This window comes from Ambystoma mexicanum, chromosome 2q (assembly GCF_040938575.1).
Source record: "Ambystoma mexicanum isolate Mex_15411 chromosome 2q, UKY_AmexF1_1, whole genome shotgun sequence".
Lineage (NCBI taxonomy): Eukaryota > Metazoa > Chordata > Amphibia > Caudata > Ambystomatidae > Ambystoma > Ambystoma mexicanum.
In genome coordinates, this window is record NC_090924.1 from 1,108,713,006 (window position 1) to 1,108,739,699 (window position 26,694).

Genomic DNA, 26,694 nt, shown 5'->3' on the forward strand with positions numbered 1-26,694 from the left:
CCTGACAATTGGGTTGTAATGACTGTGGAGCTGCCTGCACGTGTATATGTGTACACTTTCACATACATCAAAGCAAGCGGCATTGTAGCTGCTTGCTTTGCTGTATTGGTTGCTGTTCATGTTCACAATACGGGTGTATAGGGAAACGGGCGTTTTTGAACACTTTCACATGTACATATGCAACAGCTTCAATGTTGTGTAGTTCAACATTGCGGATACTCACTTATGTGTGTGTGAAAGTGTTCATTTACACATGTGTCTTCTGCAGCTTTTTTGTTGACTGACTAATATGTAGTTGATTGACGTTAATGCTGGTGAGATTGCAGCATTGCGCCCATTATGTTCAACTGGCACAATCCTGAAGGTGCACTGTTGTGCAGTATATGTACGCCCGAGCCCACTTAGCTAATATGGTGGGACCTGGCCGTGATGATTTGACACACTGAATGATGGTTTAGGGCACATTCATAGCACAATGTGCTCAATCAGGCCGTGAGGGGTGTTCTGGAGGCTTCATGGACGGCAGCTCAGAGCGTACTGGGAGTTATTGTCCCTCATGCCTGTTTGCAGGCCCTGGCTTTGCTCGGGACATTCACTATGTCTACATGGCCCTTGACACCCGGTACGGGCCGAGCTGCAGATGGATGAAGCTATATTGGTGAGTATGATTTAGTGATGCATGTGTACATGCATGTTACGTGAGTCATGGTGTGTTTGGATTCACTTGCAGCTGTGGCCATTTGGGAGTTCAGACATGCTTATGGTATGTGCCATCTCTTTGTTGCCATCTGTCATTTCTGCCTGTGACATGTGCCTGACAGAGGTGGTGTGTGATGGAGGTGATATACTACATTCAGTAAATGTGGCGGCTTTGCTATTTACACACATCCATTTCTGCTTTTGGGATATATTTGCATATCGATGCCACTGGATGCATGCTGGAATTTCATTTGTGTGTAACATGTCTGCTTCATGTGTTGGCTGTCAATGTGATGTCTATGTGTGTGTGCGTTATGTGCATCTGACATGTGTACTCATGTTTCTTTTTTCAACATTACAGATGATGACGCAATGGAGCCAGAGGATGGTGATGTCAATCCTGACACAGGGTTGCTATTACACACGCAACCCAGCACAAGTAGGGGTCGTGGGGTGGTAGGCCACGAGAACCTACTTGTGCTGCAGACCATCGTGTCAAGGGCTGGCAATGGGTCTAGCTCAGATGATCACTCTGACAACAATATTCAGTTGTATCCGCGTCATGTCCATTCGTCAACAGTGAGTGATTCTGATGTGGACGATCCTATGTCCGCGACACCTGCACTGAGGGGCCAGATGGTGTTGGAACCTCTGCCTGTGGTGGATCGGGACGCACGGTCACACTCCACACCAGTTGCTGATGTGCCTGGGATATCACGTCAATGGAGGGATGTAGTCCTGCAGCCCCGGGTGGTGCCAACCCAACGAGGACTGTGGCTCTTTGAGCCCCGTGGGTGTCAATCCCAGCAACACAGTGGCTGTGTGCCACTGGGGTATACTGAGTGGGAGCAAGCCATGGTTGCTAATTCTGAACAACAGGGGGCAGCAATTGATAAGATCGCTCAGAGCATGGAACGTGTGGCCCAATCCGTGCTCTCCCCTGCTAGGCAGGTGGATCTCCAGCAGCGGGCAGCACAGTCCATGGCCCGCTCGTTCAGGCTGGGCATGGCGGCCTTCGACGGGGCACGCCGGGCTGAAATGGTGTCTCTGTGTCAAGCACTTGCTGCTCACGTAGAGGCACACAGGGAGGCCCTGAGGGATGACCATAAATCCCTCAGATCTACTCTGGGTGTGCTCAACATGTCCCAGAGGCAGCGGACAGAGGAGAGGTTGGAGAAGCTTGAGAATACCATCTCAGCTGAGCTGCGTGCTTGCCGGGAGGTGCTCCAGATGTCATGCCAGGCCATGCAGGAAGAACTCAGTGTCACACGTGCTACCTTGCAAGAGGAAGCACGTGTATCACATGAGGAGCTGCATGCTCATCTACGTGTCATCGCCGCACAGGACCAGGCTTACCAGTCCCGCAGACTTGCTGCCGACGAGGGGCAAGCTGCGCATAGGCGTGGTCAGGGTACTTTGCCATGTCCACCTTCTTCTTTCCATCCAGAGGGTGACTCGGACGACGACTTATCTTCCACACAGGTCGGGTCGTCCAGGCGTTGAGCCCATTGAGTTTTTTTTTAATCTCAACATCATTGCATGTGGGTGTTCAGGTGTACCCTGTAACCCCCACCCCCCCCCATGCCCTGGGTTGTATGTGGCCATTTTCTATTTTTATAGTTAGTTTAATTAGTTAATATAGTTTAAAATTGTTCGTCTATTATGCATTCATGTGATGGTGTGGTGCTTTGTGGCTTTTGAAAGCATCCACTGTCTGTTCCAGCTGGGCCCATTCAAGCTTGTCTTGTGTATGTGTTTGCGGCTTGGGGTCCTGACTCACATATACCACTCCTGCTTCCCCTATCCATGAGCTCGCAAGAATGGTTCGGTGTGACAACTATTTACACAAGGGCATTGGACTTTCGTCATATCTCTGGCCTGTCTGCTGCTGTACTACTTGTGTTAACACCCCTAGTGAGGATTATGGATATTTTCTCCACGGCATGTCTGCAATCAATTTTGGTGAGTATATTATTGAACTGTCCATTTATTGATGTTGATTGGGATGTATGTTAATTTTTTGCCTGTATACATGCTTGAAGCACTTCATGCTGTAGATGGTAGCCTGCACCCTTTAGCTGGCAAAGTCACACTGATGGTGGGAGGGGGCCGGGTGGTTACAATGTAAAGTTGGTACGTGTTGTGTACAGCCCCTGGGGATTGTGGCAAAGGAGGATGCATTAGGAATGTGACCCAATTGGCACAACTCACGGTCCAGTCCTCACCTGAGATGTCCACCTATACTACTACTACACTCTGTTCTGTTTGGATGCCACATTGTGTCTGTCTTCCCTCTACGACTTTGATGCTGCCTGACGGCGCAGTTTTCCTACTGGACTTCGGCTCTTTTACTTGTTTTCCACACTCTGGTGCCTTTAGTCCCTGTTCTTCTTCATGCTACTGTCCTTGTTGCAGATCTGTCCGCCCGTCTCTCGGGCAGTTATTTCAACGTACTCTTACACTGCCTCGGTTTGCCTCAGTACACTTCTGTTCAACTGCATCTCTCTGTCGCTCCTCCTGTCTTTCATCTATTACAACCAGGCTTTTATGTTGACTGTTGGTTTTACCAATGCTATTCAACTGTTGTGGCTCTTAACTTGCTATCAGCTGTTTCCGGCTAACTCGCATTCTCTGTGCCTTTCCAGACTTGTGCTGTCTCTGCCTTTCTTTCTTCACGCTTTCAATGATTGATTGTGTTTCAGCTCAACCATCCAGGTGTGCCAGCCTCCTTATTTATTTTCTACTCAAGTTCCAGCTCTACCTGTCAGGGTACAGAACCTGGGGTTGTGTGGGAGGAGGTCAGATGTAGGTCTCAGACATGCCCCAGTAACAAGCAGCATGAAGACACACACAGAGAACAGTTTCCTGCCTTATTAAAGGCTTGTATGCCCTTTCTGCAGGAAAAGGAACCTCCAGACTACTTTTCCCAGCAGACAAGAACTACAAAACCCTTGCCCCGTTGGGTGGGGCACACGTGCCCAGGCGTGCGCGAGCCGTAGCATGGGGCTTGTGCTCAGATGTCCGACAGAAGCAGACGTGTTTCCAGGAGCTCTGAGCAAGGTGAGCAGCAAGCGGGGCCACGCCCCAGCTGACCTTCCTCCAGGCCCCTCACACGTGCAAGCTAAGTAGCGCCAGTGTTGGGGAGCTTAGCCAGGCGTTGCGGAAGATGCGCACAGTACAGCTAAGCTGAGGTGCAAATGCCAAGAAGCTTTCCAAGTTGTCAGGGGCACACGAAGGGGGCGTCAACCCATATCCTGGAGACCACCCTGCTCCATAGAAGCTAAGCTATTAGCGCAGTAGCATTCCAAGCCACAAACTGATACAGGGCAAGGGAGGGCACCGAACAACGCACAAACTCGAGGGCAGTGCATATCATTAGCACATGCAAATTGACACGTGCGCTACCTATAGGACTCCACAGCTGGCAGAACGCGACTTGTACTGAAGTCGCATCTTGCCACACGCGTCTAGCAGCTCACCCAAGGCCCATTCTATCATGTGTGTTTCTTAACCCATGGGGCCTCATTACAAGAATGGAGGTAGCCATGGAGCATTAGCTCCATGGCTGCCTCCGTTCCAGGCTCCATTACCGGGTTCCTGCAATGGGGACTTACCGGGTTAATCTGACATAGGAGGACCTGGTATTTCCTCCTTGCAGGAACCCATCCCCATTCCCATTTGAGCCCCAATAGGACTCAATGGGAATGGGGAGGGAGGTAATAACGGGCAGATTACATCTGGCCCGTATTGCCTCCCTCTTCCCCTCGCGGGACCCGGAAAGCACGCATGTTTTTACCAGGCATGGGATCCGGGTCCCGCGATGGGAAGCTCGTAATCAGCGCTACCGGCCTGCCCTTCATTATGGGAGAGCCATCCTTATAATGAGGACCATGGTCTTCCATTTACCACGGGGCCACGTGCGGCTGCCTTACCGCATTAACAGTGTATGAACCATCATGGGGACACGCAGAAGTATACGAACAAAGCAGCAGACAAGAGTGCTTGTTTGGGGAGGAGTCACTAAGTTTGAGGCATGTATGGTGTTATGTGTGTGTGGGGAAAACACACACAGAATAGTAACTCACGCTCTCTTTGCAGCATTGAACTGCTCCTGTTACCGGACCTGAGATTGCGCAGGCAGGAGGCCAGCACTCACCTCAACTTTGAGCCATTTTGTACAATGTGCATGAAGTACATGGTTTCTCTGATTGAGTATGTGTAATTGGCAATAGTTTTATTTTGTATTTTCACTACTTTCCCTTGCCCATCCACCTCCCCTCTCCTGACCCTCTTTCCGGTTATCCTAAATACTGATGCCTACCCAACCAACAGATCCCTAACCTTGTTTCCCTGCTGGAGTCTCGGAAGCCTGTGTAAGTTTTACCTTGCAGGCACCCAGACCGCGTGTAGGGGGTGGTTGGTTCATGCCACTCCTGCACCTGGAGACCAGAGCTGTGACACTACCTATCAGTTGTTGCATCCTCATTGATTGTTGTGCACTGAAATTGCTCCCCATCTAGTTATTCTATCATTCTGCTTTGACATATGCTTGGCCATATTCAGCGACTTCAAGTCATCTATTGGAGACTCTTCAATTTTTCTTTTTTTTTTGTGGCTACAGGCTTTTTCCCAGGTTTGGGGGTTTGGTTCCTTGGAGTTCTCTGCGATTTGGTATTTTTACCAGTCAAGGTGCCCTCTGTGGGGGCTGGACCCTATTTACACGAAAGGTGGAACAAGGAAACCAAGGGGTAGGGGGATCCTGAAGCCAGGTAGACTAGAAGGAAGAAGCCAACGGACCCCAGACACAGTTCTTCTGAAGGTCATGGTGATGAGTAAATGAGGGAGGGCCTTTTGTTGTCGGACAGTACCCTTGGGCTACAGTGTTTGGGCACTCTCTGACATTGTCATTGTGGGGTACTATGTACATGATGTGTTCTGCTGGTCAATGGCTGTTCCTGTGTTGTGTTTACTTTTCAGATGTCAAGGGATTGTTGTGGTTTGACATACTGGGGTGTACACATGGCCAATGTTCACATGTGATGTGTACAGGACACTGAGGGTCACTTGATTTCACATGCATGTATTGAGTGCATGTCCCTACTGACACACATACTTACACAATGCACAACCACACATACAACCACCCTTCCATGCCCACACGTGCACACGGATTGCTTTCTCTAGCATGCTGTGTCCCTGCAGCGCATGATCACTTACCATTTGGGGTCGTGTACATGTCTCAATAGGTTATTGTTGTTGCTTGTTCTTTTTATAAAATGCTCAAAGTTTATCCCCAACGCAATGGCTGCTCACTGTGCTGTGTGCTGAGCAGTGTGTTGCAGGAGACACACACAGCACACGGGCTAGGGATTTGCAGATTTGGCTTGGCCAATGTGCATGCCAACAGGCATTCTGTCTTTTGTTGATGGTACCGCTGCTGGCAAGCATTTGTGTATGACTTTGTATGTGTGGGAGGTTGTTGGTCAGTCATTTCATCTGATTCCATGTCAGGTGTGATTGTGTCAGGCCTCTTTCCATTTATCATGTGTCACTTTGTATATAATTGGTCATGTGTTGTGCTTTTGGTTTGCTCTTTTGCTGTTGCATGCCATGTCATGGTGTGGCGGACAAGGGTGATGTGGGTTGGGAGGGTTTGGGTGACAAACCAGTGATTGTCATGGCCTGTTTTGCAGGGGGTGGTGTAATATACACCTTGCATGTGTTCCTTTTGGTCACACAGGATTGGTTATGTTTAAGTAGCTAGGGATGGACACAATGTAGCACTTCTGTGGCAACATTCTCAGGGTGGTATGGTTGTGACAGTTAACTGTCTCTTTGTCATCATCGGTTGTCACCTGGTATGTTCCAGGCCTGTGTGCAACTCCGCAGGGGTGGGAGTTTAGGTGAAAAATGTGGCCACAAGCTGGGTCCGACTGCCTCGCCACGTGCCCTTTCCCCTCCCATGGGCAGTGCCTGTGCCTGTAGTTGGGGATGTCGGGGCACCACCATGTCCACCGGTACGCCCTGCCATGTTGCAACATTGTGCAGGACACATGCTGCCACTATGATCCTGCACACTACTGGGGGTGCATATAGTAGCTGCCCGCCAGAGCGGTCAAGGGAGCGAAAGCGTGACTTGAGCACTCCGAATGAGCACTCCACTATGCCCCTGGTTGCAATATGGGCAGCGTTGTATCTTACCTGGGGTGGTGTGGTGGGGTTCTGTATTGATGTCATCATGTGCTTGCTCAGAGGGTAGGCACTGTCCCCTGGGAAGGTGAGGATGGTTGTCATTAGTTAGGTTTGTGTATTTGTCTGTGTGTGACATGCATGCATGTGCACAGACATTTGTACTCACCAATGAGCCATGTGTCACCATGCTTCCCAGCTTCCAGGTCCCGGCTCAGGACGGACATTCTGTATATGAAACTGTCATGGGTAGACCCAGGATAGTTTGCATAGACAGAGGTGATGATTCCATGGGCATCTCATGCAACCTGTACGTTGATGGAATGCCAGTGCTTGCGGTTTCGATAGATGTGCTCAGTGGCCCTCGGTGGACGTAGGGCAACATGGGTGCAATCTATGGCACCAAGCACTCCGGGGAAGTGTGCCACCCTGTAAAAGTCCTGGACCACGGCCTGCCTTTCTGTGGTTGTTCTGGGCATGTATATGTGCCTGCGGACTCAGGGCATGCAGTCATGATTGCCAACACTTTGTGTAGACAGTGTGACTGCGTGGCCTGTGAGACACCCTCAAATATAGCAGTTGTCCACTGAAATGACCTAGTGGCCAAAAAATGCAGGACATTGAGCACCTTTTCCAAGGGGCTCAGTGCTTGGGAGCACAAGGTGGGTGATGTGAGGTCATCCTCCCACTCGGTGACCAGGTCTAGGATGATACGAGGTGGAAACCTATACCTGCCATAGACCTTGTCATCTGGCATCCCAAAAAGGCTTGTCCTGCACAAAAAAATGCAGGGCCTGGCTATTCTCCTCCTCCTGCGGTGTCCCATGATCAGTGCTGCAAGAAATGCGACATTCATCGTAGCTGTATATACGTGTTTGTTGTTTGCATGCACTTTTATACTGCGTGGGGACGCTTCTGCCTGCCTTCTTGTGGCGGATGTGTTTACGCCTGTGCGTGTCTTTTGGCGTGCGCGGGTTGCCCATATTCGAATCCATGAATACGTGTTGTTCACGTGCGTGTAGGAGTTCCGTCTATTTCCCAGTAGTACTTCCCCAGTTACGCCTTCATTTTCACACGTTGTTCCCCATTCCACGTGTTCCGCCCTCTTTTTGGTGTGTGCGCTACATGTTGTGCACTTTCGCTGTGTGCGTCGCGCATGGCATTTGGGATGTTGAAGTGACGTGTGCGCCCATGTGTGCCACCCACTGATTTGGCGCACAACCCAGGGAAAACACGCGCAGGGCCTTCCATGAATCACACACGTGCGCTTGCTTTTTCACGCTTGCACCACTAACTTTGGTGCACATTTGTTCCATGAATCGGCCCCTCAGTCTCTTGAGTATCAACACAACTGGTGCACAAATAAAGGTTAATTTTTGGACTTTGCTGTGTTTAGGATACCTGGCATACTCTCTTTCCATGTTTCTTTTCTCCTTTAATATATGTCCTCTACCTTTTCCTGAGGTGCTCTGATCAGAATTGCTTGAGTCATATTCATTCCTGATATGTTTACCTGTCAGGACTTTCTCATAAAGACACATGTTCACAATTAACATCCACCTTGTATATTCTTCTGCCAGGGACTTTCTTTCATGAACACTCTTGCAACTTGCATCTGCCTGGTATACTCTCCTACCAGGGCTTTTTTACATAGGGATTTCTTTATACTTTCAAACTGACTGGTATACTCTCCTGCAGGGACTATTCCTACATATGCACTTTCTTGCACCTTCAAATATGCCTTCGAATTGCCTGCTATACTCTCCTGTCAATACTTTCCTAAACAATCTTGTAACTGCCTGGTGCACTTCCCTGCCACAGCTTTCTCAAAACACACTTGCAACTGCCTGGTATCCTCTTCCTTAAAACCACTTGCAATTGCCTGGTAATTTTTTCTCCCAGGGCTTCCTTAAACACATTTGCAATTGCTTGATATTTTTTATGATAGGGTTTTCTTAAATACACTTGCAACTGTCTGGTTCATCTTCTAGTGGGGCTTCCTGTATGTGAGCTCTGTGCATACTTCCATTATTGAAAGTCTCTTAAATGCACTTTTTCGGGTATTGAATCTGCCTGGTGTGCTATTCTGCTGGGACTTCTTTCACATGTGTATGGCATACACTTACATAGTTGTAAGTCTCTTGTTCTGATTGCATTTCCCCTTTTATAACAATGCACACTTGCGCATATTCTTTCAAAGCTGTTTTGTTCATTAAAAGTGTTTTGTATGTCTGTCAATACGTCCCGGTGTTCCCGCTTCCCTTCTGTGGACTCACTGGTTCTTCCTGGCATATTTCATCTCTCCCATGGTAAACCAACAGCAAGTGTTCAGTGTACTGCTCAACGCATCGGTTTCTTGGCTTCTCTTCTCTTTGCAGTGCATATTTGTCTCTCTGGCATCTTACCGATCTCTGGTAAGGTGGAAGCAACTTCCTAACACCTACAAATATCTCAGTCTTATCTCCACTTCTGGCATCCCTGCAATGTGTTCCTCCTCATGGTTCGCTTCCCTTCTCCTTCTTGATGAGCCGGGATGGCTCCACGGAACATCTTGTAGTCCCTAGGCCTCTCAGTCGCTTCAGAGAGACACATTCTTCTCCCGCCAGCAGCTCTCTTTGGTCAGCTGCTGTTTAAATTTCCCCACTGTATGTAAGAGTTCATAACAACTAGAGTGCAGCTTGTGCTCTTGGCCTTGGGTGATCTGTATTACTTGATCCCTCTTCCTTGTTCCAGTATTCTTGTGCTTATGGGAATGGAAGTCCATTCTTGATGACTTATACGTTTAGTTTAGGCAATCATTCTTACTGGTTTTTAAAGGCAAGCCATTTTTTATGGTTTGTATGCAGATCTGCTGAAAAAGTTTTCAAAACTTTCCTAGGTTGATGAGAGGAGGTGTAACAATACACTATTAGGACATTAGGTATGGGAGGGTACCTTGTCTCTCCCGATAATACCCTCCCAGAGGCTGCCTCCCGCATGGGATCCTCCCTCATACAGCCACCCCCAGGGTCAGGATCCGGTAGCAGCTGCCATTCCCTGGCCACATTGGTGAAGGTCCTCACTGGGAAATAAGTGATAACGCGATCAGATTCATTACAGGATAATGAGACAGCATTGCTCTCTTCAACCCAAACTCTGCATCTACTCGCACATCATTTTTTGCTTTGCCCACTTTCTGGGTATGCCACAATGAGCATACACATGTGTCTCTGCACCCTGGATAATGGAAAGGGTGTGTTTAAAAGCCCATAAAATGTCTTATGTTCTGTTGTTGCTCTTTGCATTTGTTTCTTTTCTTTTTGTATTCATTTATGTATTTATTAATGTATTTGTCACCATTACCCACAGGCATTGGACCGCCCAGCCAAGCAAACTTCACAGTGATTGCCCAGAACGTGGTAGGCCACTTCTGCTCAAGTGTCTTTAAAGGCTACCCACCAAATCCTCTCAAGTGGTAAGAAATAAAATGTTTCTCAATATTCAACGCAGTAAATGTTTCAGTTTCCTGCTGGTTGTAAATTCTCCACCTGGTAAATTCTTTCCATCTCCCATTTATATGAATGCATTGCGGGCTGTCTACAGTCTGTGTTTATTACTGTTCAACACACTATATTTTGTTATATTGAAAGCACCAACATCCTAGGAGGCATTACGTTCTGTGTTCCTTATGGTCCATTACTGTACAGTATGTTACTAGAATGTATACTGCATATCTCACTCATTCTACGGTATACTTCTGTCACTTACAGCAATGAAATGTTTTCCTACATATAACCTGCATTCATTATCCTATGTTACGGTATGTTACTGTACAGTTACTGTACAGTGCGTTCTGCACACCACTGGCAATGCCAACTGCATAGACCATCACTCGCTCTCTCTGTCTCTCTCTGTCTCTCTGAATCTCAGTCTTCCTCGCTGTCTTCTGTAACCTTCCTGTAATGTGTTCTGCTATTAAATGATCCAATCCTTCATACAGGAGGACCCCTAAAAGTTACCTGTCCAAGCAGGACCTTGAGAGGCCCATCCTGCAGGAGGGCATTGCTAATGGGACAGTACTTTCTGTGTTTTTTATGCTCTATTACTGTGCGTGGATTACTGGCCTTTTTACCCCACATCATTTATGTAGAATGACAATTTGTGCATGCCAGTGGAGAGTTATTTGGGGGGGTGATCCCACTTTTGAAATAGACATTCTAGAGGGGCATGAGGTGGGTAATGTTAGATCCCCCTGCAATATCTCTGTACTCTCTGCACTCGCCCCCACACTTGCTCTTCCTGCCCTCTTCCCACCCACTTCTGCCCTTTCACAATGCCTTCTCCTCACCCACATCCACCTATGCAGACCCTGCTTTCTACTCACATGTCCCACACTTGCACTATCTGCTTTCTCCTCATCCACCTCACTGTGAAATCTGGTGGTATTCTACTGCAGGCCCATGGATGTCATGTGCCTTGGTTAGTGAAGAACAACAGCCATCAATGAGGCAATGACATAGGAGCAGAAGTCATGCTATGGGAGGTGGCACAGAATTGATGCTGATTGATTGGTGATTGCACTTGTGTCAATAAGGCTGAGTGAGGATAAAGTAAGGCACCACCTGAGGTGAAGGTGTAGAGGAGGAGCCAAGTGTCTCTAACAGAAATCCCGCCCCGTCTTACCTATATGTTGGGAATCGGAAATTGTGACAAGCAAAACACTGAATATGATGCCTATAACACGAAAAGCCTTTGAGACAAGGTATCCACTGAGAAAACCGTTCTTCATGTATCCTCAGAGAGCTGATGCCCTCTTAGGAGAAATCCCAGAAGAAGTGTAAAGATGAATAAAAGAGGAAATTGGTGATGTTACTTGAAGCAAAGTCGACGCGCCAAGAAGAAATGTGAATAGACCTTAAAGAATTTGAGGACGAAATAAAGAGTGGAGTAACATTTCATGTGCGGAATGAAGATTGAGCATGCTAAGAAAACTGAAGAAAATATAAGTCGCTTTATAACGGTACAGATGCTGCATTGCAAGTAGACTAAGTTACCATGAAGGCTGGCTATACGTAGTGAATAGACTGCAGGTAGTGCCGCTAAAATATATATGAATGTATAGAATCTGATGTTCCATGTCGCATTTTAGCAAATTAGGACATCAGTAGCAAAAGAGCTGAAAGTGCGGCGCAGAAGAAAAGCAGCTGAAGATGGAGGAAGAATCAAAAAGGCTGTTTGGCCCAGTGTCAAGGGTTGAGGCAGCCAAGAAACTGGTTATCTATTCAAGAAGATACAATGAATGTGAGAAGCGAGGCAAGCTCATGTTGAGGTAAATGGAAAAATACTAAGTGACAAGTTTTATTCATTTAATAGTGTTAAATGCAAACAAGGAGCTAAAACATGGTCTCTTGTGACATGGGGTAGATTGACTTTGGGAAAGCTACATCGAGACTGAATATAAGAACGTGATCACACTCCATTCTATGCTCAGGCGCAGTGATACTTTGCAAGGCAAAGTTCAAAAACAATTTGAATGGCAGACAGCAGGAGTGATGATGGATGATGGGCTAATTGAGTGGGGAGGCATGGTCAAGTTCACACACAGGCTCCTGGGGTACCAGCTTGCGGGCTTCTACCGATTGAAATATTCCAGACGGGTACAAGCGTGCCAACCAATTATAGAGGGCAACATAGCAAAGAGTCCTGTAGGTTGAGAGCCAATGAAATGTTGTGTATTTGATGACAATGAAGATCACTTGCACTAGGGGTGGGCATAGTTGTCCACTTGACTATAGAGACCCAATCATAATCCTATCCCCCATCGAAAGTATACCTAGATGTTCACCGTAGACCAACCACAATCGCAGATAACTTTTCTTAGTTTTCCATGTAGTATGCCGCCAATGATGATGAGTGTTTGCTATAAAAGTGTATTTTTTCATGTAAAACCTTGAGAGATATGCTGTAGACATCCGTTGATGTCTGTTGTACTTTAGACAATTGACAATAAAACAGTTATGTTTTGCCAACTTCCTCAGTCAGTCTTATTATTGGTGTAAGTGTAAATTCTTCATACCCATCCATCCAATATAGCGTTACCGCATTGAAAGGGCATGCAGGTTCACGAGGTAGGAGAGGATGGGTAGACCCATCAACCAGTACGTTTCCTGTATTTCGAACGATCGGACACCCTCTGCCATCTAGCCAGAAGATTGCGAGGTTTCCTGTGGAGAGTGGGCGATATAGAATTCTTGCAAGAAAAATCGATATTGGTTGACGGTGCCTCTTTGACGAAATCCCTCCTTGTTTCCACTTTGAGGATGGAAGGTGAAAGTAGTCGACTAGAGGAGGGTAGACGATACTGAAGGCCTTGAGCTGAAGAGCAAATGGTGAGTAGACAAAGGGGTATGCATATTAAGGATATGGGATTGTGGTAACATAGAAAAGTAACTGGGGTTGTTTAAAGTATAATGAAGATCGTCTAAAGTATAACAAAGACTGTTTAAAGTAAAACAAAGAGTGTTTTAAGAGCCCAGTTTCCTACCTCAAGGCAAGTCTAGAAGGAGTAATTTCAAACCCCAATCGGGGTATAAATAAGCAGCACATAAACAATTTTATGATAGGGAATGACTCAAACTCCAATCAGAGTATTTTAGGGGCTAGGTGAAAAGGACTACCAGGGTATACCTGTAAAAAGAGTTGACTAGTCTGTCTGTGTGTTGTGTATTGAAAGGAAAAGGTGTTGGAGCATGACAAGAATAAGCTGTGTAAAGATGAAGTAGAGATAAAAAGTTACTGCCTATTACTATAGGCCATTGTCGGCACCGACCGAAAAGTAGGTTGAGATAATTGAAAAATAGAGGCTTTGAGCGACGAAGGTTGGAGCGTGCTCCTATTTGTTGTTTTTCTGAAACATATCTCTGTAAACGACGGTCAGTATTGACAGTCAATTGAGACTTGCCACAATGGGAGATATTACTCCACTGATGCACCTGTGTAAAACACTGCCATAACACATGCCTAAGCTCAAACAGTATAGTGCGGAATGGGTAAAGGGCACAGCAGATAAAATGTTCATGCCATGGCCACATGGGGGATAGCTGTCAAAGGCACTATTGCAACACATGACCACATACTTGCATGCTGTGTATGCGGGGAAGAAATCTGAGAAAAGGTTAACTATTTTAGAGCTTTGCAAAAATGTACCAGGACGAGCGGGAGGACCTGCCGCCTGAGGAATGAATGCTTAGCCAGCGTGAGGAGGAAGTTGTTGAGCTTTCTGCTCCCCTTACCTCGCCGGAAGTTAATGATGATAATACATAAAGCAAATGATTGTATCCATTAATGGAACTAAAAGCAGCAACAGCATATAGTAATCTGATATATGAACCGCCTGCGTATAGCAGTGACGATAGTCCAGAAGAGAAAGGAGGAGATCTTTAAGATCTTACAGAACAAGGAGAACAAAAGCGAATGATCGAATGTAACCACAGACATAGAACGAGAGATTAAGGGATGGAAAGGAGAAAAGAATAAAGCTGGCGAGGTAATGCTCTGTTAAGTCAGTGCCTCGTCTGGGACGCCCAAGGGAAGCCCTTATTAATATATTTTTATGACAAGTTATACTCTGGATGATGAACCCTTATATAACGCCCCTCTCTTAGAATCCCCCTGACCCCACTGAGCAAAGAAGTAGGTTTGTTTTGCAAATTAAAAAGGTTTATTTGAAAAATTAAACAATAGATATATATCACACTTTTATAATAAATTAATATTTGATATCACACTTAGACCTATGACAGTGATCAACAATGGATTATGTTATACTAGCACACTGGTTTAATTACTTAGGAGTAGTATAGAGGATAAGGTAACTGAGAATGCTTTATATGGTACAAGGAAATGCAAGGTGAATAAATGGCAGTACAGTAATAAACTTGATATGATTTCAGCAGAAGATAATATGATCACTTTTTCTCTGACAATTCACTCCCCCTCTATGCAATGTAAGGAGATGGAAGTAACACACACAGTCTTCAGGAATACAATTGCAGTACAATATAAATTCAGTTCCCCCCTAGCAAGCTTAGAGAAACAGGGATGATTTTAAACACAGGCAAAGTACTTTAAAGGTGGTATGCAAAGAAGGGAAAATATGCTTAAATTGCTTTTTTTTAATTTTTTTTTATTTAAACAGATTGTGTGGTTTCCTTATTTGAAACCTTTAACCTTGAAACCTTTAACATGTCCGTTCTTTCATCAAATTGCTTTTAATTCCCTCTAGAGATTCAGGGTGAGTGAGAGATACTTTAAATCAGTTCAGGCCAGCCCTATCAATGATTCAGGGATGGTTACCAGGTTGAAAACGGAATTCCGTAATGGAAGCAAAAGACAAATGTTTTTACACGTGGCTGGAATGAAGCAAAATGTCAAATCGCTGCAATTTAGTCGTCAAGCACAATTATGAAGGAACTATAAGTTTAGAGCCTGTTGGAAAGCTTAGAATATCAGCTTTAAAATAAAAGTTAAATCTCGCTTCTATCACAAACGGTTCAAGAGATACGGATGATTTAGTGGAGGTAGATTTTCAGAAATGAAATTTTAAAGTTTCAGAATGACAGATGACAGTTTTGCAGCTTTAAAGTCACAGAAGGACACACAATTCTATGATGTAGTTCTAGATAGGTTAAAATAGTTTGAATTAGATTATTTTAAGCTAAGAGATTGGTTTTGCACAGTTCTGGCTGAGTACTCACACTATATTTTGGACAGGAATGCGACTTCGTCACGGATCAGGTCAGGATTGGCTGCGGTTCTCTCGCCACTTGGTACTGGTTCTGCGCACAGCGATCTGGGTCAGCTCTCAGCACTGCACAGTTCTGGTCTCTCTGGATCTCTGGTCTCTCTGGATCTCTGGTCTCTGGAGATTGATGGATTTGAAGTCTGGAGTCTCCCGGCAAAGCGTCCCGCAAGAAAGTGGAAAGTGAATGTTCCTGCCTGGCTTCCAGTGGCTCTTTTTATGTCTTTTAAAAATGGGTGTGGATGCTAACTTTCTTTGCCCAACCCACTCACGATTTGATAGGTCAAGGATTTCTCTTTGACCTGATTTGAGAAGGGAACAGTGGGTCAGAGTGATGAGGTAGGTTTATGGTCAGAGGATCCTCCCCTTGTCAAATTGCACACAAATCTATTTCTGATCCAAATACCCATTTATCTATGTACCATTTTTCTGATATTATATGTCCATTTAACATATTTTCTGTAGCACCAAACCATCCGATCCCTGTCTTTGTAAGATGTCATGTCAACTTTTGACAGAATTCTGCCCTTTTCATACAGATAACGATCTCGAAACTTTTCCAGATTTTACACAAACATGCACAAGGAATATGGGCATCGGATGATAAATTGTCAGATTTTTAACATACAGACATTTGGAGTAATACCTTATTTTCCACTACTATCCCCAAGAACATACCACAGAGTCCTAAGACCTCTTAAAATGTGCACAGAAAAATCACAAGAATGATTATATTATTTATATAATTTTTACAAGTCCGCACTATGAATTATCCATCTTTTTAAAATTATGCTCTGGCCCCAAAGGGGTGTGGTTTACCAAAGCACATGGTGGAATTTCTGGTTTGTCCACTTCCCCCAACTCAACTTGCTCACAGATGCAGTGCCCCTCCCTGTTTCCTTCCAAGAGGAAGCCATTTACGACCCCCCTAATTTAACATTTGCCTGGGCCAAGGAAGGCTCATTGTTTAGTTTCCTGCAGTCCCCAGGTGCCACTCCCCTAATTCAATCAGAGAGGTGTCATCTCCTTTTGGCAGGGGCAGCAGAATGCAGCCAGGCCTGGGAACACAGCTGCTGATCATGTTTCAACTCCTGTCGGGGGTAGTTGTCAGGCAAAATTCAATCTCTTTAAGCCAGGCTTCAGCTAAATGTCACTTTGGTTCCCAGTTTTCTACATTCAAACCAAACTTGCAATTTTTACACATGCAGCTAGAACACTGATTCTAAGTTCAAAACTATGACATTTAAACAATTGCAACCTATGCGACACTCAAAAGTAGGTCACTCATTTATTCTAAAAATTTCGATTTTAGTGGCTTTAAACCCAAATTCACTTAAGCTGCTGACACCCCCAGCTATTTTCAATACATACATTAGACAATTATTTCCTTCAAGTCATTTCAGAATATAGTTTTACATTGTATCCACCTCTTATTAAGTCTTTCTTTGGCCTGGTTTGGTTCATTTGTTCAGTTTTACAAGTGTCTGGTGGTTTTAAAACGCCGGCTTTCTGGTAGTGGTGAGCACCAGTATTGCACCTATTTTTGACATTAATAACAACAGATTTTGAACAGCACCATATTCCTTAGCACTGATTTCGCTCATGGCGCTTCTGGCCCCTCACGCTCACACTGGTGGGTGGCAGGTCAGGCGACCATTTTGTTGTGCGCACGCGGTTCTCCAGGATTCTGGCGCAAATGTGGGTTTTTCCGCCATCTTGGATTTTCTAAGCCCACAGCACCAAATGTTGTAGCATAATAACTTGAACGTGGGTCAAGACACCCAACAGCTCTTACAGAACAAATGGATGGGTGTACAAATGTTGCTCAAACTCGATGGGAAAAGTATCGAGGAAGTTAGACAAAGGGAAGATCAAGATGAGCAGGACAGAAAAGACAGAAAAGACAGCGAAAAGACAGCGAACGAGAAAAGAGAGTGAAAGAGGATGAATATAAGAGAAAGAGTAGACCAATTTATCAGGAACAACAGCAAAAGAAGGAAGAAAGGGCAGAGGAGCAAAGGAAGTATAACAACAAGCAGAGAGCAATCAAAGAACGAGATAGGCAAGAAAGGAAGAGAAAAGGGGAGGAAGTGCAGAAATTAAGGGATACAAGGATGAACAGACGAAGGGATGAAGAGCGTTGCTCGAACGAAAGAAGGGAGAAGAAAAGACGAGAAGAGGAAAGAGTTAGATGGGAAGTGAGAAAATGAAGAGAGTTAGACGAAGAAATGGAGCGAAAAAAGAGACAGAGGGAGAGCAATATTAATCACATTCTGAAAGAGTTAATGGAACCGCGTCCAGTGATACCATGAGCAATATGAAGGAGTAACTCCTATTACAGGAAGCAACATCAGGGCCTTCTAGGGCAGCCCTAGAAGACAATTTTGACATAGGGAGCATCACATATAGGAGCGATAAAGCCTATCAAGGCTTGAGAGAAGGTAGCTAATCGGGATGCCGAGGGAAGGGAGATCAGTCCCTGGTCTTCCAATCATGAAGCAGAGAAAGAGACCCATTTAGTCTCAAGCATAGAGCCATGTCTTTAGACGGACTGACTTTGGATAAGGGTAAAGGGGATGAAAGCCATACCAGTTGGGGACTAGATATGTCAGACGAAGAGAGAGAAACCATTTGTGGGGAAGAGGGAGGAGGTGCATGCGGTCCCGAGGGATGTCTGCAGGCAGACTAGGAAGCGAGATGGCCTGATCTAGAGCAGCCTAAAGATAGGACGCCAGATCCCATGGCATATACAGTGCGTTCTAAAGGACGATTGCATAGCAAGAAAGGAGAGTCACTACCATATGTGAGAAGGCTGAGGTCATTGACAGACAGAAGGTGATCAGGAACCATTGTCCCCATTATGGATAGGAAAGACGGTAGGAGCCGATTGCTGGTTGGTATTCACACAGTTCCCTTTATTGGAGAAAGGAGTGGCCCGACCGCATTATATTCCCTGGCCACAAATGGATAAGGATAACTTGAGATGCAAAATTCCCAGTTTAACAGCGGATGCATGAAAATTGATTTATGAACTAGAGAAAATGACAGGGGGAAATACTTTAGAAATAGGGGACATTAAGAGTCTCCTAGCAGCCATACATGGGGAAAGGGGTGATGCCATTTGGACAAGAGCAGGTTATTCAAGTGTCACAGCACAGAACTCAGCGCACGATGGAGCACCATTTAGCAATTGTAGAGCAGATGTCTGGAGAGAGCTTAGGTGCAGTATCCTGACACATCAGACATGGGTGCAATTATGGCACGTAAGTTGCTGAAGATTCAAAGTATTCAGGAACGGTGGACTCTTGAAACGCAGGTACCGTGGGGAAGAACAGTGGCAGTATTTTACGACATTTTATATCCGGGATTGCCAGAACAAGTACAGAGACAGCTCAAGAAACTAGTGGGAATGGAAATGAAGCCATGAGCAGAAATACAGTTGACCATAGTGCATCACTGTCGGCTGTTACGGGAGAAAAATAGGAAGAGGGAAGATGCTAGAAAACATGAGGAAGCCAAGTTAGTTCAGAAGAAATTGTCAAAGTACGCCATAGAAGGGGCGGTATTGACAAGTGGAGAAGGATTGGGAATACAGCAAGCAGTGGGTATATCGCAGGCGGATAATCAGCGCCAAATGGATCAAGGAGGGAATGGATTTGTACCACAAGGCAGAGCAATGGGCTATAGAGGAAGGGGTGATTTTCAGAACAATCAAAGCAGTTTTAAGAATATGCAGAATGATAATCAGAATATGCAAGGAGGATTTAACCAAGGGGGACAAATCAGAAGAGTTCCTCCTGTATGTTGGACATGTGCGATGACAGCGCACATTGTGCGCATCTGTGGAAGCCAAGGGTATGTACAGAATGGGCAATTCTCAAGATGGGGGCAGCTTATCCTCCTTTTTTTTTTTTACAAACACCAGAAAGACTAGAGGAATTATTTCTCTAGACCACTTGTGAACAGCCCTCTACAAATTGGTAAAATATATTATATTCACAGGGTCACTTGTTTCCCCAGTACTATTCGTGTCTGCCCGTTTGTATGCGTTATTGTTCATTAAATCATCACATACTAATTTATTGAGTATCAAAAATATCAATTTATTCATTTTTCTATAAAACATAGAATCATAAAAATGCATACACTTCTATTTTTGTATCAAACGTGTATACAACAATCTAAAACAGACATTACAATTTAAACATATTCACACTGTACTTCAACAATATTTTGTGGTCTCTTAATTTATCAATTTTTTCATTATCTCTTTAAATACATTTTCAGAATGGATCTGTGGTCAAGATCCCTCTCCAATTGAGAGGGCACACCCTAGTCCATACTGCTTCTACCTATCCGTGTTTACTCCACTGTCAAAAACACACTTACAACAAGGGAGGAGAGGACTCGACACTCTCCCCTGAACCACAGAAGCCGAATCAATTTGACCCTCCCACCGTGGTTGGCACAGGTGCCTGAAGTAGTACACAGGACACCACATGGCAGCCAGTGGGGGGAAGAGGAGTTAGTGAGAGGTTGTGGATGGGTTAGGGGAAATTAGGAAAACTGGGAAAAGAGTCAGGGCAAACCTAAGTTGGATAGGTAGGGGGAAGCACTGGGAAAAAACCCTTCCTGTCTGGTTCCTGTTTCCTTAATACCTAAACATCCTGAAGCATAACTCAAGACACACCTTAATACGTATGCACTTCACTTAAAAGAAAACACAGAGAAGCAAACATTCACATGTAGTAGCAAGCGGGATGCACACAGGACAAGGGGAATTTTTCCATAAATGAAGGACAAAACACATGGCCCATAAGGCAAGCTTGATGCTATACATAAACACGTAACTTCATGTCCTTGAAGTTTAAACAGGCGAGATTATTCCCATATAAGCACTCAGTGAAGTTCTCGCATCATGGTAACAAACCCACTATCAGCAACCAACTCAGACCTTCCGTGATTGCCTAGCACAAATCCAATGCAGGTGAAAGCAAGTACATAATGAGCCCCGCCCCACAATGGCTGCAGCACTTATCTGATCTCCGAGGGCCCCTCGGGACACCTCTGAGTATTTGTAGCACGCCGTGAGTCCCAGCCAGTCCGCCTGCTCTGCACGGTGCGAGCGAACGCTGGTGGCTTCAATGGTCTATCATGCGAAGCTTCGTTGCAGCAATCAACGGGACAGAGCTTCGCCGTCCATATCTCCACAGAGCTCCGTCGACCTGCTCCTCACACCAACTGCACCCAGATCGTTAATAAGCACACCTGATTTACGCACCGTTGCTCTTTATGCTGCTCACAATCACTGCAGCTGGCAACGCGCACGTGACACACCCTTGTGGCCGAGACTTGAACTACAAGCCCCCCGTGACTCGCTGGGAATTGTAGTCTTGCCTCCGTACTTGCCTAGGAGGTTTAAGAAACAAAACGTGTTACTCCTGTGCTCTTCCAGCCCTTATTCCTCACATCCACTCACTCAAATCTCTCATACTACATTCACAACACTCCCAACATGTTTCTTTCCTTATACTCTTGTCATTTTTACTCGGAAATTCATCAGGGGTAGAACCACATTCAATTGCAATGTACAATAATATGTTATCTTCTTGGAACCATTGGGGGATCGACACCTAGTCCCTCCCTTTGGTCCTCTCTTCAGGCTAAGACACCGAGTGGATATCTGTGGGAAACAAGTAAAGGACAATCGACTTTAGTGTTCGACCCATCCTGGTTGAATTTTTCATTAGATACAACTTGCTATGTTTAACATCACAGCAGGAGGGGATCATTAACTTTTTAACTCCTCCTTTTCATCTATAAATGACGCACCGCCACTTTGTTTTGTAGCAGGCTTCACATGACTTGATCTCATATATATTGTTCTCACTTTACACCATTTTCATTTCCATTTTGCATGTAAGAATTCTGGTCTGTGCTATATGAGACCTCAATCTATTAATTTAATATTTTCCTTACATTTTTTTAGAAAAAAGGACAAAGAGGCATAATGTCATTGTACCTCAATGTCGTCATTCAATCTCGTGTTGAGTTCTGTTTCTTCTCCGCACCGGCTATAGGGCTCTGGATTGCCGCTAAAATATGCAGTATCTCTTTGTATTATCTAGCGATTCGAGTACACCATCCCTAAGTGGTGGAAACAGAGTAACAAGCATGTGTACAATTAGATCGATTTGCTCCTTACATTATTTATGGTGGTTATCCCTAAGTGATTATGCACAGCTTATGGTCTTATCCCAAATATCCGATTTTGGTCTCTCGGTTCTAATTTCACTAGTTTCACAAACTGCACAAACTGTTCACTCAGGGATCCTCATGTCCTCTTCTGGTTATTCCAATTGTGCTCACATTCATTACAGTACAGAGGAAAAACTACAAAAACTAGGAAATACAATCTGGGTTTAGCTGTTTTATTATTTTTCTTAAACCATAGATTCTATTATTCTATTTGGAGCTAAGTCCGCCAGATCGAATTTAGAGCCTTACCATTGATATACACTTTCCTTTTACAGTTGTTATTTTGTAAGTCTAGCAGAGTTTGGGGTTTAGGCTCCTACTCTCTACTGGAAGTCACATGTATTCCGCTGGCTGTTTTACCAATTACAACAGCTATTTTGGTAAGGGACACAAAACAAAAACAACAACACAGGGACATGATGTCCTTTAGGCTAAGGGTAAAAAGAGAAGGGAAGAACATATTTACCTAGTCATTCTAACCCATTCCCCTCCGACTGTTATCCTTTCTGATTTTTGGCAACCTTATTATTTCTAGGTAATACCCGCAATCTCTTACCTGTGCTTACCCGCGGAGTCCCTTGTGTTTAAACCATAGACGTGCTCAGCCTTCCTTCTCGCCTCGTACGGCTTCGCCAATCACATTCTCTTTTCTTGGTGACCTACTTCCTGTTTTATGGTTGTATCCGATCACACGTGACCATATCATGACTTGTTTCGAACCCGTATGCGAAGGTGCCTTTTTCTATTTTAGGAGGGAAGGCGAAATACTGCCTTTGTCCCCTCTGCTTTGATCGAAATCTTGCGGTTCGTTCGCTGTTATGCCACATCGCCCTCACAAGTTTCCTTTCTACGTTCCAACTCATGTATATTTTGCCTTCAATTTTTCCTTATGGCTCTAAGTGACTCCGGCACATGCAAGTGTGTTCCCTGTTCGTCTCCTGTACTCCATCTGAAAGTATATACTTTCATTGTGCCCTTGAATACCTGTGTTATATCAGTTTAGTGTATTGGTGTATCTGTGCCTTTGTCTTTGGTTTTCCCGAGCGTTCTAGCTAAATTCTAGTCCAGATTCCAAATTTAGGTGTCCACATTTACACCTTTTTTCTCGCCTGCTCCATACATGGTCACGTTGTTATTTCCACGAGTCCACTTATACATTTTCCGTGGTCTAATGTCTTCCTCACTTGGGCATTTAAGCAAAAGTAGTGGGCTTTTGAAGCTTGTAAAATAGTTGTCAGTTGCGAAATGTAATATTTAGCCCATGTTAGTTACTGATGATTCGCATGCCTCTAGATTCCAAGGGGACAATAGGCTGTGTCTATCTCCAGACTCTTACTACTCGGGGCTTATTAAGCAGTTCTCCCACTAAAAAAAACAAGTGGAAGACACAATCGGCTCGGATGTTCTTTACATCCTAATTTCACCTCACAATTATGTAGATCTTCTTGGAGTCACATATAAACATTTCTGAGTTATCTATACATCAAGGAACAGCCTTTTCCCCGATCTCTAAACAGGTTTAATGTTCTTTATTCTGCTCTTTCATTTAGCCCCAAATCTTTGCTATTAGTTAGGAAAATTAGTTATTTTTCTTTCAGGAGTATTTTTTTTTTCAGTCTAAATTAATTTTGTTGCTGTTTTTTACCTGGTAGACTATGGACCACCTTAGATCTTCAACTCTATGTATATTTTCTATAAAGTGTCCTACTAGTGGGGCTGAGTGGACTCTATTTTTTATGCAACATTTGTGTTCAGTAATCCGGGTTTTGACTTTTCTTTCTGTTTTCCCTATATATAATTTCTTACAGGGACACCAGATGACGTACACCACAAATTTAGAATTACAATATGTTAGAAGTTTTTGTTTCCATGGAGTGTTGAGGCCAAGGTCTATTTCTGTTGACTTTTTTGTCTGTTCCCAGCAGGTACGAGACCCACATGGGTAATGACCCTCTGGTCGTCGTAAACCCCATGTTTCTGTTAGAGTTGGTTGCACTTGAATCTGTTTTGTGATATTGTTATGCATGATCTGATCCTTAATGGATCTACTCCTCCGGAACGCAATCAGTGGTCTCTCTAAGGGAACTTTCCCTTTTTCCAAGATTCTGCAATTATGATGCATGATTTTCCGCATCCGATTGGAGAGGTTGCTGTATGTATTAACAAAGACTATATTGTCTTTATTTTTAACTTTCAGTGTTTGTTTGAGGATAGCTTCTCGATGATTATTGTCAGCTCTTTTCATGGCCTTTTTGGTGAGATTTACCGTATACCCTCTTTCATGTAGGCTAATTCTTAGTTTCTTGGCCCCTTCTCTATAATCGGCCCGATTGGTGCTGTTCTTCTTCAATCGTAAGAACTGCCTGAAAGATAAGTTATCGCGTGTATGGGTTGGGTGAAAGCTGCTGTAATTCAGCAATGCATTACGATCTGTCAGTTTTTTATATGGTTTTACATATGGGCTCACCTTTCTCTTTGTCCACGTTTATTGTAACATCAAGGTAGTTGACTTCATCCTTGCTATAGTTTTCGGTGAATTGTAGATGTTGATTTTGTACATTAATCGACTCGAAAAATTGGGTTACCATGTTCTCTTCTCCTTTCCAAATGATGAGAACATTGTCTATATATCTTCTCCATAGTTGGATGTTCTTTCTAAATGGGTTGGTATCTGTGTAGATGTAGCTCTTCTCAAAGGCTTTCATATATAAATTTGCAACGCTTGGGACCAGAGTGGCCCCCATTGCCGTGCCCTGTATTTGTTTGTAAAAGTGGTCATTGAAGTGAAAGTAGCTCTCCATAAGTGCCATTTCGGCACACCACATTATAAAGGAGATTGGTGTATTTGTATTCATATTTTCTGTGAGTAATATTTCTTCCAATACTTCTAATGAGGCCCTCTGTGGTATGTTTGTATATAGGGCCACCAAATCTAGACAGATCAAGATCTCATCACTGATGTTAAAGGGTATGCCTTCTACCTCCTTAATTATTTGAATGGTATCTTTCACAAAGGAGGCCATTTCCCTAACCATCGGCTGCATGAAATGGTCTACAAACTTTGATAGTGGCTCCACAATTGAGTCAGAACCTGACACAATTGGTCTCCCTGGTGGTCTAGTAAAGGATTTATGAATTTTTGGAAGAATGTAGAATTGTGGAATCCTCGGTTTATCTACTACAAGGAAATCAGCCTCTTTTTTCGTAATCCATCTCCTCTCTTCTGCTTTTGACACTTTCTGATGGATTAGTCTTTCCAATTTCAACATCGGATTCTCTTCCAGTTGTTTGCAATTAGTGGTGTCAGTTAATTGTCTCATGCATTCCTCAACATAATCTTTCCTATTGAGGACCACTGTCGTGCCACCCTTATCTGCTTTTCAAATTATTATTGATTTGTTAAATAGCAGTGTCTTGAGTGTGGCTTTTTGATCACGGTTCAGGTTCTGAAACGTTTTTTCTTTTTCTGTTGTAGTTTCTAGCCTCGTAATTTCTTGTATTACCCTGTTTTCAAAGACTCGGGCCTCGGCTGTTTGTGATTGTACTGGTGGGCAAAAGTCTGATTTTCTATGTAGCCCACTATCTTGTTCTTTGAGCTCCATTTTATTGTCAAAAAACTGCTTCAAATTGATTTGTCTCATAAATTCTGCAAACTGTTCTCTAAATTTAAAACGATTGTTTGTTGGTGGTCACAAAACCCAGACCTTTTTCAAGTATCTGTTTTTCATTCATGGTGAGCTCGTAGTTTGAAAAGTTCACCACACTGTTTTCATGCTGCGGGTCATGACGATCTGGTCTGGGTCCCATTCCTGTTGGTCCCGACCTAAAAAATGTTGGTCATTGGGATCTCCTCTATTGCTATTCCTTCTTGTTCCACCGCCTCTCCTAAAAAGGCTATCTCCCTGTGTTGAAGTCTGAGGTTCGTCCTCTTCTTCCTGTATTGTTGCCTTCCCCTGTACTATCCTCGCTTGAGCTATAAGAAGTCCCTCTAAACCTGACTCTCCTTTTGCTGTTGCTCTGCTTTTGATTGTGTGTCTTGTCTTCTTGTGCTTTAACAAAATAGTTCTCTTGGACAGAGGGGAATACTTTTTCATGGGTGAATTGTTGTAGTCTCCTAATCCGTTCTTTAGTTAGGTCTTCTTTAAATTACTTCATTTCATTCATCAATTCATCTAATCTTTTTTTATATTGTTCAATTGGTACAATTTTTTTAATCTCTTCTTCTAATTTTTGCAGGTCAATGGCTATTATTTCTGTGGTATGTTTGACGGTATCAATTATCAGAATAACCCAATCTCTTCCGCATTTGTTCCCAATGTAAGTCCACTATAGCACAAACTCTTTGTCTTCTAAAAAGATCCTTGGATTGTTTCTTACTACGAGCCCCTGTGGTAAGATACTGTTTCTCAAGTACTCTATCATTATACTGCCATGGAGTTCAGATCTAATCAATCTTTTCTTAATTTGGGTTAGTTCCTCCCAACTAGTGAGGTTAGATGTACCACCCAATTCATTTCCAAACAATGTGGAGTTGCTAAGTAATTCTGTCATGTACTCTTCGTCATAACTTTTACACTTTTCTGTGGCCATATCTAGATGTGTGTCATGTGTCACTTGTTCCTCCCAAGTAGAAGATGACGTCATCTATCAGATGACCTTTATCTTGTATAATGTCTCACAGCCTAACGACCGTACACACTCTATACAAACACCAGAAAGACTAGAGGAAATATTTCGCTAGACCACTTGTGAACAGCCCTCTACAAATT

General features: G+C 44.1%; 1 long non-coding RNA gene across 1 annotated transcript in view; it reads left to right on the forward strand.

The window, feature by feature from the left end:
* LOC138569972 (uncharacterized) overlaps positions 1 to 26,694 on the forward strand; it is a 269,143-nt gene that overhangs the window by 207,048 nt on the left and 35,401 nt on the right. Inside the window, exon 2 of the long non-coding RNA XR_011303358.1 lies at positions 10,237 to 10,342. This is a non-coding gene — a long non-coding RNA (uncharacterized lncRNA). The remainder of the gene's footprint in view (positions 1 to 10,236; positions 10,343 to 26,694) is intronic.